General features: G+C 48.6%; 1 long non-coding RNA gene across 1 annotated transcript; it reads right to left on the bottom strand.

Moving 5' to 3' along the window:
• Positions 1 to 817: 817 nt before the first annotated feature.
• On the bottom strand, positions 818 to 9,791 carry LOC125616028. The gene is made up of 2 exons (XR_007346627.1): positions 9,260 to 9,791; positions 818 to 5,011 (listed from the first exon to the last, which is right to left on the bottom strand). It is a non-coding gene; the product is annotated as an uncharacterized LOC125616028 (long non-coding RNA).
• Positions 9,792 to 10,979: the final 1,188 nt, after the last annotated feature.

Genomic DNA, 10,979 nt, shown 5'->3' with positions numbered 1-10,979 from the left:
CCCTGCCCCCCAGGGAAGAACCTTGAGGGGAGGCTGGGCAGCATCCCTGAGGCGAGGGGTGGTCTGCTCCTCGCTGGTCTTCCATGAGCTGCTCTGGCCATGAGCAGACAGGGTGGGTCTGGGGGTCCCTCTCTTGGGCGTCCTGTTGCTTCCACCTGTCTTGTCCCGAGGACCTAGACCCCTCAGCTGCTCACGGCCTTAAGTTGCACGGCCAGGAGCTCATGGAGGACCCGGATGTTGGCTTGCTCGTTCAGCACCAGGAGGATGGTGCTCCAGCTAATTTCCTCATCAATGACTGTGACAGAACCCGGGCTGGAGCCCTGCACCTCGCTGCTGACTCTAAGTCCAGGGAAAACAGCACCTCAGAGGCCTTCCACGGGCTGAACCAGGACTCCACCAGCTAAGGTTCTAAAGAAGATGTTTAAAAGAAAAGGAGGAGGAGGAGGAGGAGGAGAAGAATAGAATAGAATCCCAGTTATAATACTATCAAACAAAAGACAACCAAAGGGGGAAAAAGGTTTAATTTGGCTGAAGCAAAGGAATTAGTAAGAGAAAATAATTCAAATTTTTATTTTTGAGAACTTTCAAACGAAATTGTAAAACTTCATAAAATAAATTGTAAATATCTACTAAGGATATCCAGGTATTTCCAAATATCTGAACAGTTGAAATAGTATGTAATTAATAATTATCATAAAATACATTTCTATGATTTGTAAAACCTTTAGCCTCTGCTCAAGTGATGTTTAAAACTTGATGGTTCTTGAGAAAGGCCAGGAGGTCTGTTGCACCGGTTGAGAGTGGCCCAGGTGCTGGCTCTGGTCTCCTGTGCCGTCACGCTTGGCGTCATGAAGGAATCCAGGGCTGCACGGCGCCCTTTCCCACGCCGGCCAGGCACATTCCACAGGGAAGGGGACGGCAGCTGCCCGCCACTGCCCACACAGTCGCCTGGCCATTCTCACAGGGCCAAGCCTTGCATTAGCCACTGGTTTGCAAGGCAAATGAGGCTAGTTTCTGTCCCACAAGCTCACTTCCTGCAGATTGACCTTTGCAGGTGGGTCCAAGGCAGTGAGGAAGGAGCAGGGCATGGGTGGGGGGGCAGCTTTGGGCAAGGTGTGGACGCTCTCAAGGGCTAGGTCTCCTGCTGTGGGTCTCAGGCAAAAGCCAATGCTTAGGAAAAGACAAGTCAAATAACTAATTAAAAACCTGCCTCCAGAGCTGGATGTGGCCTTGGGGAAGACACCCCCTCCACTTCCACCCTTACAGACAGGAGCCTTGGTGTGGAGGGAAATGGACCACTGTGCCCGTGTTCTTCACAGCCACGTGTGTGCTCAGGAAGCAAGTAAGAGACGAGGAAGTGCAGACAGACATGATCTAGCCACATGTCCCTGTCCCCTGTCTCTCCAGCCCTGCACAGGACAACAAGGGGAAGGAGACGGTCTGGAGCTGAGGGGTAGGTGTGTGGCTACCCATTATATCATGTTCTGTACCTTTGCTTATCTTTAATTGCCCATCAAAAAGTTCTTACATTGAAAGCCAAAAATTAATATGCATTAACAAATAAATGTGTCCTTCAAAATCAGCTTATAGAGTGACGTTTAGAAGATAGCTGCTCAAAAGGGAGAGAGGCAGGTTCTTCCAAGTCGTTTCTGCAGGTGGCTGCAGGTGTCCAGGACAAGAGAGGAGGAGGCCAGTCCCTGGAAGGAAGGTCTCTGCTGTACCTTCTGTCTCTGGTAGTGCCTTGTGCTGAAGGACAGCTGCCTTATTGTTTCAGGGAGAAAGCCCCAACCCCATTTTAACCCCAAATGTAAAAAAAAAAAAAATTTCAGTATCATTGTTTAGAAAAGATTAGAAGAATTTCTAGTGGTGTCAGATCTGAAACCTAAATGACCAGCAATCATCCACCAAACTTTACACATTCAAGGCTACTGATTTTATTTCTGCTTTGTCCCAAAACAGATCTTCACCAGGGCTTCTGATGGCTGCCAGCAGGTGCAGGCTGGAGGAACATGGTGCTGTGAACGCCCCCCACACTGGTACGATCCATGGCACCTCCTACCTCTGGTTGTCCGCATCCTATGCTTGAGTATAAAGTGCAGCTTCCTTAGCTAAAACGCAAGACGAAGCCACTGTCAGGAGAACATCCTGGTATAGTTGGCTGCAGTCCTTGGCCACCCTAAACAAAAAGTAGGCAGCTCTAGTCATAAGCACTAAAGAAACCAAGGGTGAAGCGATTCTCTACACTGTGAGCCAGGCTGGTGTCCTCATATCTTCAGAAAGACTGAAATGGGATAAGACGTGAGAAGGAATAGCCCTTGTATTTTAAAGTGCTATATATTGCATTCAGAGGTGCACATCCAGTGTCTTGTGGTAGATGATCATAGAAAGAAGTCAAGAAAGGTTCACTTTGGAACACAGAAATGATTGTGGCTCAGTGGTAGAGCACTTGCCCAGCATGAGTGAGGCACTGGATTCGATTCTCAGCACCACATAAAAATAAATAAAAGTCCACCAACCACTAATAAAATATTTTTTAAAAAAGAAATCACTATTACGATAATTCTTGTACTATGAGAATAAATTGAAAATACTGGCATATCCTGTATACATATGTAAGTCAAAGTCACATGTATCTTGTTCTGAATTTCAGCAGAATAAAACCTTATTGAGCAACCCTGATACTCTGCTTGACTCATATTAATGTGTGTCCAAATACCTGTGGAAATAGAGAACAGAAATAGTGTTTTAAGTCCAAAGAATCAAAATTGTGGTCCAGTCAACTTGCAGCAGGTGCAGGGACCTGGAAATCCAAATTCTACCTCTCACACACTATTTAAGATGTCAAGCAGGAGTTGAAGAGTTTTCCTGTTTCTGTTCTGGATGAAATCAACCATGGCTAGAGAGCTACAATCTGGAGCTAAAACACAGGTGAATAAACTGAGTTCTGGGCTGAGATTATTGTGATGAGCTGCTTCCCTGGGGAGGAAATGGCACTCAGAGTCACTGGCTCTCAGAGCCCAGGGAATGAGGTGCTGGGGGTGCTCGGCAGGGACTCTAACTGCAGATGGGGTTAAATGGCCTGGAACCAGCTTAAAAGTAGGTTAAAACATAACAACCTCCCCCTCCTCCAGCTCCTGTCTCCCAGGCCTCTTTGGAAATGAATACTCCTGGGAGGGTCTCACCTTGAGTTATCAGCTAACACTTTCAGTGTGATTAGCAGGAAGCCCAGAGAGAAAGAAGTGGGATTTAGGCCGAATGCCTGGGGGCGGAGGGGAGGCCCTGCAGGGGAGAGCGCTGACTAGTCAGCACATCTGCTGATCCCTGACAAACAGATTTCACCTGCTCCAGAGCCTCTGGGTCCACAAGGGAGACTCCCAACCCCTGGATTCTGTAACTGGACCACAGAGAGGAGGAAAGAAGTTCTGGAGCTTTCTGGGTCAGACCTACGGGCACGGTTTCCCACAGTATTGCTAAGGCAGCTCAAAGGATGAACCTAATGAGCCAACTACTGGCCTATGTGTAATTGAAAATATTGACCTTTCACCCAGAACGAATTCAGACATCTCTGAGGGGTGTCTGGGTTATGAGGCCTGACTTTGAGAACTGTATGTGCATTTGGGGGAAAAGGGCACAGTGGACAGAAGGGCAAGTCAGAATAATCTGTATACTGGGCCTTCACCAGATTCTCCCAGGGTTGCAACCCAGAAGCCCTCAGGAAACGCCGGTGCTGAAGGACACAGACAGAGGGGTCCTCTTCTGTTTCAGGAATCCCTTCTCCAGTGGCCTCCTGATCTCAGGTAGTGCCTTCCACTCTCAAAGGCTTCACTCCTTACCTCTGTTGATATAGGGCCAGAGCCTGTCAGGGTGCTGTCTTGAAACCACACTGCATACAGGGCCCTTAGCACCCAGGTGATGCCAGGACACCCGGCCCGCCCCAGTCGAGTGTGTAATGGCACCGAGTTCACACAGAGCCTGGGAGCCGCCCTCCTCTTCTTTGAATCCCCTCCAGGTTGCTTACAACACCTAGTGCAACTTAAATGCAACATAAACTGTTGTTACAGAGCATCTATTTGTATTATTTTTATTGTTATGCTTTTATTTTTAACATTTAAAACATTTTAAAGTATTTTCAGCCTGCACTCTGGCTCTGTGACAATAGACTTGGTGTCTGAGAATCACCAGCAGACCCTGAGCATGGGGGTGTTAATGTCACCTCTGCTGCTGTGTTGTGAACGCATGGAAAGCGTACAGCCAGGTGGGAGACACCACACCAATCCCCCAACTCCATTCCCCCACCGGTTTTCATTGTCTTTTGCCATAAAACTTTTTATCATCACTAACAACAGGTAGACGAACACAGGTGGATTGAGTTCTTCTTCCTCATTCCAAGTCCCAGCAACTGTCATATTCATGAGCATTAGAGGGGCCAAGGCAATTAGCATTCTTAATGAATATTAGCTTTATTTTGAAAGTGATCATTGAGAGAAAATGTGTTTATTCTTTGGTGCTTTAATTTGAAAAACATACTTGTACCCCAGGTGCCGTCCTGGGCTCTGGGTCAGGTGATAAGGAGGGGGACAAAGCCAGTCTCAGCCTCTCAAGACACACAGTCCAGTTCCAGCTGAGAAATAGCCAGGAGCCCTGGCTTCTGTTCAAAGATCACTGACCTAGGGTTCAGCAGCTGGGCTTACGATCTCGCTTGCTGGACAGGTCAGTGTGTCTCCTCAGCTCTGGGTTTCTCTCCCATAGAATGGGGTGACTCTGCAATACGATGATTCCTTTCTATTCCAAAATCCTACGATTCCCTGGGAAGAGGGAAGTCCAGCCAGGCAGGAAACAACAGGCACAGATAGGGGCAGCACGGGACCTTGTCAGCAGGCGAGGTCCCTTCACCACACTCGCCACCTGGATCCTGTGGGTGGGTTGAAGCACAGGGCTCTGCCGCTGCCCATCCTCCCACTGGGTCTTCCCTCTGCCGAGACACGATGCCACTCGCGGTTTCACATCGTAACTGTGGAGAAAGTGTGATTGTTCAAATGTCCAGGCCAACAGTCAAACCAGGTGTGCGTTCAGAAGGAAAAAATAGTGTGTGTGTGTGTGTGTGTGTGTGTGTGTGTAGGCTCAGGGTTTTCTCACTAAGTAAAACATCCAGACTATCACGTCAAATGGCAAAAAATATATACTGAAGGCAAATGCAACCTTCAGACTAGTTTCCTTCGTTGCTGGCAGAATCTCACGCGACCAACAGGAATAGTAATTCCCGTTAATCCAATTCAGTTAAGGTACTAAAACTAAGATGCCCTGCTATTCAGTATTTTACTTTGAGCAATGTCAGGGAAAGTTCTATTCATTCACTGCAGAGACACTAACATCTGCCCTGATTTCCCTGAAATCTTTGTATGAAAGAAAGATCAGAGTCAGTAAAGGCAGTAAATGTTGAACAATAAGATGAGAGAAACCCACAAAGACCACCCAGGTGGAGCTACTTGACAGGAAGATGGCTGATGTGGGTTCATGAAGCCCAGAACTGGCCATCCATAATGACCGCTTTCCAAACCCCCGGTCCATGTCGTCCAAGGCTGCTGAGAGGAAAACATCTTCAGCTGACTCAGGGAGGGGCTGGCACAGAGAGGAGCCCCCTGCCCATCTCCACAGACGCCCCCAGAGACCTGCCACATACAACTCTCCTGCTAACACCCCTGTCCCAACACGGAGGAGCCAGGCTGGCTGGGGTGGCACTCGGCTGTGGGTTGGAACAGAGACCTATTCACGGAGAGCCCTCCACAGGCTGGCTACGCCAAGATCAGTACCCTCCTCTGCCAGAAGCAGGGCGGTGGTGGCACTTCTGTTCCCAGGTACCAGCTTACTAATGAGATTACCTTCTTCATCCTCACAGATTTTTCTGCTCTGCGGTGACTGGGAACACAGAAGCCCCACTTAACTCACTGTCTGCCAAATGTCATACCAACTTGAAGAAATCCTGTTGTCCTGGCAATGTTGTTGACATGTGAGATGCTGGGGGTGGTTCACAGCAGCTTCTGTCCAGAGCTGGGGGACTTCAGGAAACCTGCTCTGGAGTGGAAGGGGCCATAGATCCTGGATTCTCCCCACCAGCTGTGCAGCCCGGCAGGCTTCCCCATCTCTGGTCTCCCTGGTAACACTGAGGTTGGAGTTTTAGCTGTGTCTGCCTTGAAACGTTTTGCACATCATCTGGAGTACATTCAAGGCATGGAGCAAGTGGTATAGATTTCAAAGTCATGGCTGTTTTCATTATGCTGCCAGGCTCTTATAAAGAACACCACAGACTGGGTAACTTGAACCAGTATCTCAAGGCTCCAGATGTCCAAGCAGTGCTGGCTCCTTCTGAGATGAGGCAAGGTCTGCCTAGGCCCTGCTCCTCGTCGATGGATGGTGCTCTTGTCCCTGCGTCTCCACCTCAGCTGCCCTCCTTGCCTGCATCTTTGTCCAAATTGCCCCTTTCTTCTTTTTTAAAATTTTTTTTTTAGTTGTTGATGGACCTTTATTTATTTACCTATATGTGGTGCTGAGAATCAAACCCAGGGCCTCACACATGCCAGGCAAGCGCTCTACCAACTGAGCCACAATCCCAGCCCCTAATTGCCCCTTTCTTGAAGAACACCAGTCATACTGGATTAGACCCCACCCAGTGACCCCATTTTACATCCATCACCTTTGTGAATCTCCCATCCCAAGACAGCGCCTTCTGAGCTACTGGAGATTAGTCACTTCAACACCAGAATTTGGAGGGGACGAAATTCAACCCATAACATTGCTGTTGCAAATAATAATAAAACCAACTGTGATGATCATTGTCATGATTTCTAGAGCAGAGGTGGCTCACTCCAGGATGTCTGTGAAACTGGGAATTCTTACCTGGTGCCTTCAAGGTACTGAATGACTTGGGGGGTGAGTGAGCTCACAAGTGAATGAATTGGCGGAGGGTGAATGGTGGGCAGGACTGGGCCTCTTTACCTGAGCCCCAAGATCTGGGGAATGCACAGCAGATGTGTCAGGAGCCCGTCAGTTCTGTCACCACGGGAACAAGGGGACGATGCAAGGATTGTGTCACAGAACCCAGGTCAGAAGACAGTCCTGCAAGGCAGGCTCCATCTGACCCAGCCCCCGCCCACTCCCCACCCACCATCTGTGACTGGGCAATTATTGCACCCGTGGAAACCTGAGTCTGCCAAAGGGGGATGTCCCAGGTGAACGCAGGCTTATGAGATAATGAGCATAAAACACTGAGCTCACAGGCTCACATAATAATAGGCTCACGGCAAAGTCAGAGAGCTCCTTCTGCAGCTGCGAGGAGCACCAGGACCACGGGCCCTCCAAGACAGTGGCAGCCAGCACACGGATCAGGGCCACAATTCCCAGAGAGAAGCCCTCCTGGCTCCCAGGGATGTGCTGACTAGCCTGTGGGGACCCAAGAGGGCCAAGGAGGAGGCAAGCCATTCATCCTTATCTCTGGGAACCTCATGGAGGAAGAAGAAACAGCCTTACTTCTAATTAGGTCACATAGTAGCTAAACTGAGAGCAGGTCTGGAGAAATGGACACTTCTGGGGACGTAGAGGCACAATTTGGTAATAATTTGAGATTTTGCTTTAGTTTTGTTTGCTTTTACCATGAAAGAGAATCTATTTTATCTTAGAGGCCAAATTTATTTTCCTACGAAGCCATATAATATCATATTACCTAAGATATACCTAGCCAGGCATGGTGGCACACACCTGTAATCCCAGCTGCTAGGGAGACTGAGGCAAGAGGATTGCAGGTTTGAAGCCAGCCTCAGCAACTTAGCAAGGAGGCTGTAAGCAACATAGTGTGACTCTGTCTCTTAAAAACACACACACACACACACACACACACATAAACAGGGCTGGGGATAATGCTCAGTGGTTAAGCACCTTGGGTTAAATCTCCAGTACCAAAGGGGGAAAAAATTACCCCTATTGCCTGGGCACGGTGGCCATGCTGTAGTCCCAGGAGGCTGAGGTGGGAGGAGCCCAAGTTGGAGGCCAGCCTACATAACTTGGTGATATCCTGCCTCAAAATAACAAATAAAAAGAAGCTAAAGCAAATAAAAGGAACAAATAAAAAGAAATAAGCAGAAGCTCAGTGGTACTGAACCCTTGGGTTCAATTTCTAGCACCAAAAGAAAAAGAAGTACAGAACCTGTTAGACAAAATAGTTCAATGACAGCTACAGAGAAGCGCATGTCTTCTGTGGGGCCAGTGGGCACCCAGACTCTAACTCAGACGTCCACTCACACTCATGGAGTCTCTGTCGTGCGGCCTGGGTACTACCTCTATGCTCTACGTGAAATCTGCTGTTCTCTTTTGAAAGGAATTCTTGGAATTCTTTTGAAACAGGGCAAGTTCAGTGAACAGGAGCCGGACAGGAGGCTGATAAGGGACTCTGGCTGATTAATGGGGAAAGGACCCTAAGACAGCAGAACTTTGGAAACAAGACAGTAAAGACGCCCTGGGGACACTGCGGCAGTGCAGTTCTCCTGCAGATGTGGCAGGGCAGCCTCCATGTCCCTGGGACTGGACTCCAGGCGACGGTGAGCTGTGGAACAGAGGGCAGAACCCTTTACCTACAGCTCCCCAGCTCAGGAAGGAGTCCCAGGGCACCCTGAGCCTGACCTCACATGGGGCTTTGCAGAGAGAATTCTTTTGAATCAACAACCTAAATACTTCAGGTACACTTTTGCCAGACAATTGTCTCCTTGGGATGAGAAAACCACTTATTTTGCAAAGAACTAGACAGCATACCCAAAAGGACTGGACAGGCGAGCCAGGGCGCACGTGTAAAAGGGAACACACTTGCATGGTACATGCGTTCATACACGTGGCATGGGCACCCAGACCCCCACACATTAATAACCATCACTTGTCCCAGCTGCTGTGATTGATCCTCACATCATCACCGCTGGAACAGAGATGGATGAGCATGGTGTCGATCACCAGGGCCAGACACGGTGCTGAGAGCTACATTCAGGCTCAGATTCATATTTAGAATTTATAGCTGGTCTTTCACACACAGCAGGGACTGAATACTTAACAGTTCTCCATAGAATTTTATATTTTTTAAAAAAAGGGAGAGAGAGAGAGAGGAGAGAGAACTGCTTTTGTAGAAGAAGAAAAATAGTACTTTGTGTAATATTTACAAGAACTGCTGATGGCATGCAAAGCAAGAATTAGCTTTTAGGGCAGACGGGAGAATTGGCTCTACCTGTGTAAAGAAAGGGTCCTCAGTTCCTTGCTGGATTCAGTATAAAGCCCCCTGATGAGCAGCCAGTCTCGGGATTTCCAGGGGGCCCGGTGATTTCACGGGGACACTTGCAGCCATGGAGACATTGTCACCGTGTTTACAGCAGCCTCTCCTCTCTCAAAGAATCCCACCCTTGAAAGGCACAGAAGGACCATCAGTTAGCACTGAGAAAGCCACCGGCATTGAAGGAAGGGCCGCTCCGTCCTCGGACGTCTGCTGGTGTCTGAAATGCTGACTTTGGAGGCTCTTGGCGAGTGGCACCAGGCCTGGCCTGGGCCTGGGCAGTCTGACCAAAGGTCCTGTCCACCTTCCCTAGTGGACTGAAGGGTCTAATTATACTCTGCTAGAGACAGTCAAGACCTTCCTCTAAATACCCAAGTAAGCTCCTGAGACCAAGGGCGACCACGTGGACCCATTTCCACACCCCTCTGTCCACCCAGCACCACTGTGACTCAGATCACGGGGGCCGTGGAAGAAGAGTAGTCGGACACAAGGCACCCCTCAGTCTGGGAGGAAGCATTCCTCTGCGTTTTGTCATTTGGTTTTTCAAAATTGAACCCTGGGCAGAGCCCACCTTCATGCCCCCATGGGTCAGCTACAGAGAAGGCACCAAGCCGGGTCTCCTCAGGGATAAGGCCATTCTGTGTTTTCAGAAGACCCAGGGGAGGATGCGGGGAAGGACTGAGGTAGGCAGGGCTTTCTGAAGAGAAGGAGTCCCTCAGGAGAAGCAGGGCCCAACAGGCAGCTGTGTGTACTGCCAGACCACCAACAGCCCACTCTGTTTTTGGTCGGTGTTTGTCAGTGTCATCTACCCTCCCACTATGCGAATGAAAACCATAAATGCAGTTCCTGGATCAGTAATTAAAGATAATTATTTTAGTGGAAGAGATTTTCGCCTCCATAATCTCCCCTTTGTCTGCCAGGGCCAGCTCTTGGTTACATCTGCCACTGATAGCCTTTGCTCTGTTTACTTTAAAGAATAAGCCACTGTTTGATTTGGTTTCTCTTTTCCAGTATGTAAACCTCAGTCTCTTGGTTCTCCATTCCAGGAAGGAAAAATAAAAGCACAAGGCTCTTTAAATATCTTTAAAATCAGAGCAATGGTTACTTCCAGATGCACACAGCCTCAGCATTTTATGTAAGAGTCACTTAGGAAAATGTGTAGGCATGTCCTGGCCGGCAGCCTTGCTTGGGCAGGTGTACCTCGGTTGGACCGGTGGCTTTTTACATGGCTGTCATCCATTTGTCCTTCCTGGATGCCTTGCACCAGTATGTGTGTATTTCCAAAGGTTGTTTACTTGCTCCATGGTTCAAAGGATCATTCTGTTCATTTAGAGGGTCACTGCGGCCATGTATTAAGACATAGCTCAGGAGCATGGGCTACAAGTTCTGGAGTGGAGTGAGACCAATAAGAAAACTTTGGAGTAGAAATCACACAGACAAAAAAAGTTTTTTTAAAGGAGTAGAACAGTATTCCTCAGTCAAAATGCAAACAAGCCCCTATCCCCACCCCAAAGAAACAAAATCTGTAGCAACTGCACTCTAGGAGTCTCATCACACTGGGAAACTCACAGCTCCAGCTGCGTCAATAGTTGGTTTATGTGTTGCATTCGAATCCTGCATTGGCAGCACGTTCTAGTTGCCTGCTTAATTGACCTGATCCGCAGCAAAGGAAAAATAA

The sequence above is a fragment of the Marmota marmota genome, unplaced genomic scaffold, assembly GCF_001458135.2.
Source record: "Marmota marmota marmota unplaced genomic scaffold, marMar, whole genome shotgun sequence".
NCBI classification, from domain to species: Eukaryota; Metazoa; Chordata; class Mammalia; order Rodentia; family Sciuridae; genus Marmota; species Marmota marmota.
Note: the sequence above shows the minus strand (reverse complement) of the source record. Positions and strands in the feature narration are given on the sequence as shown.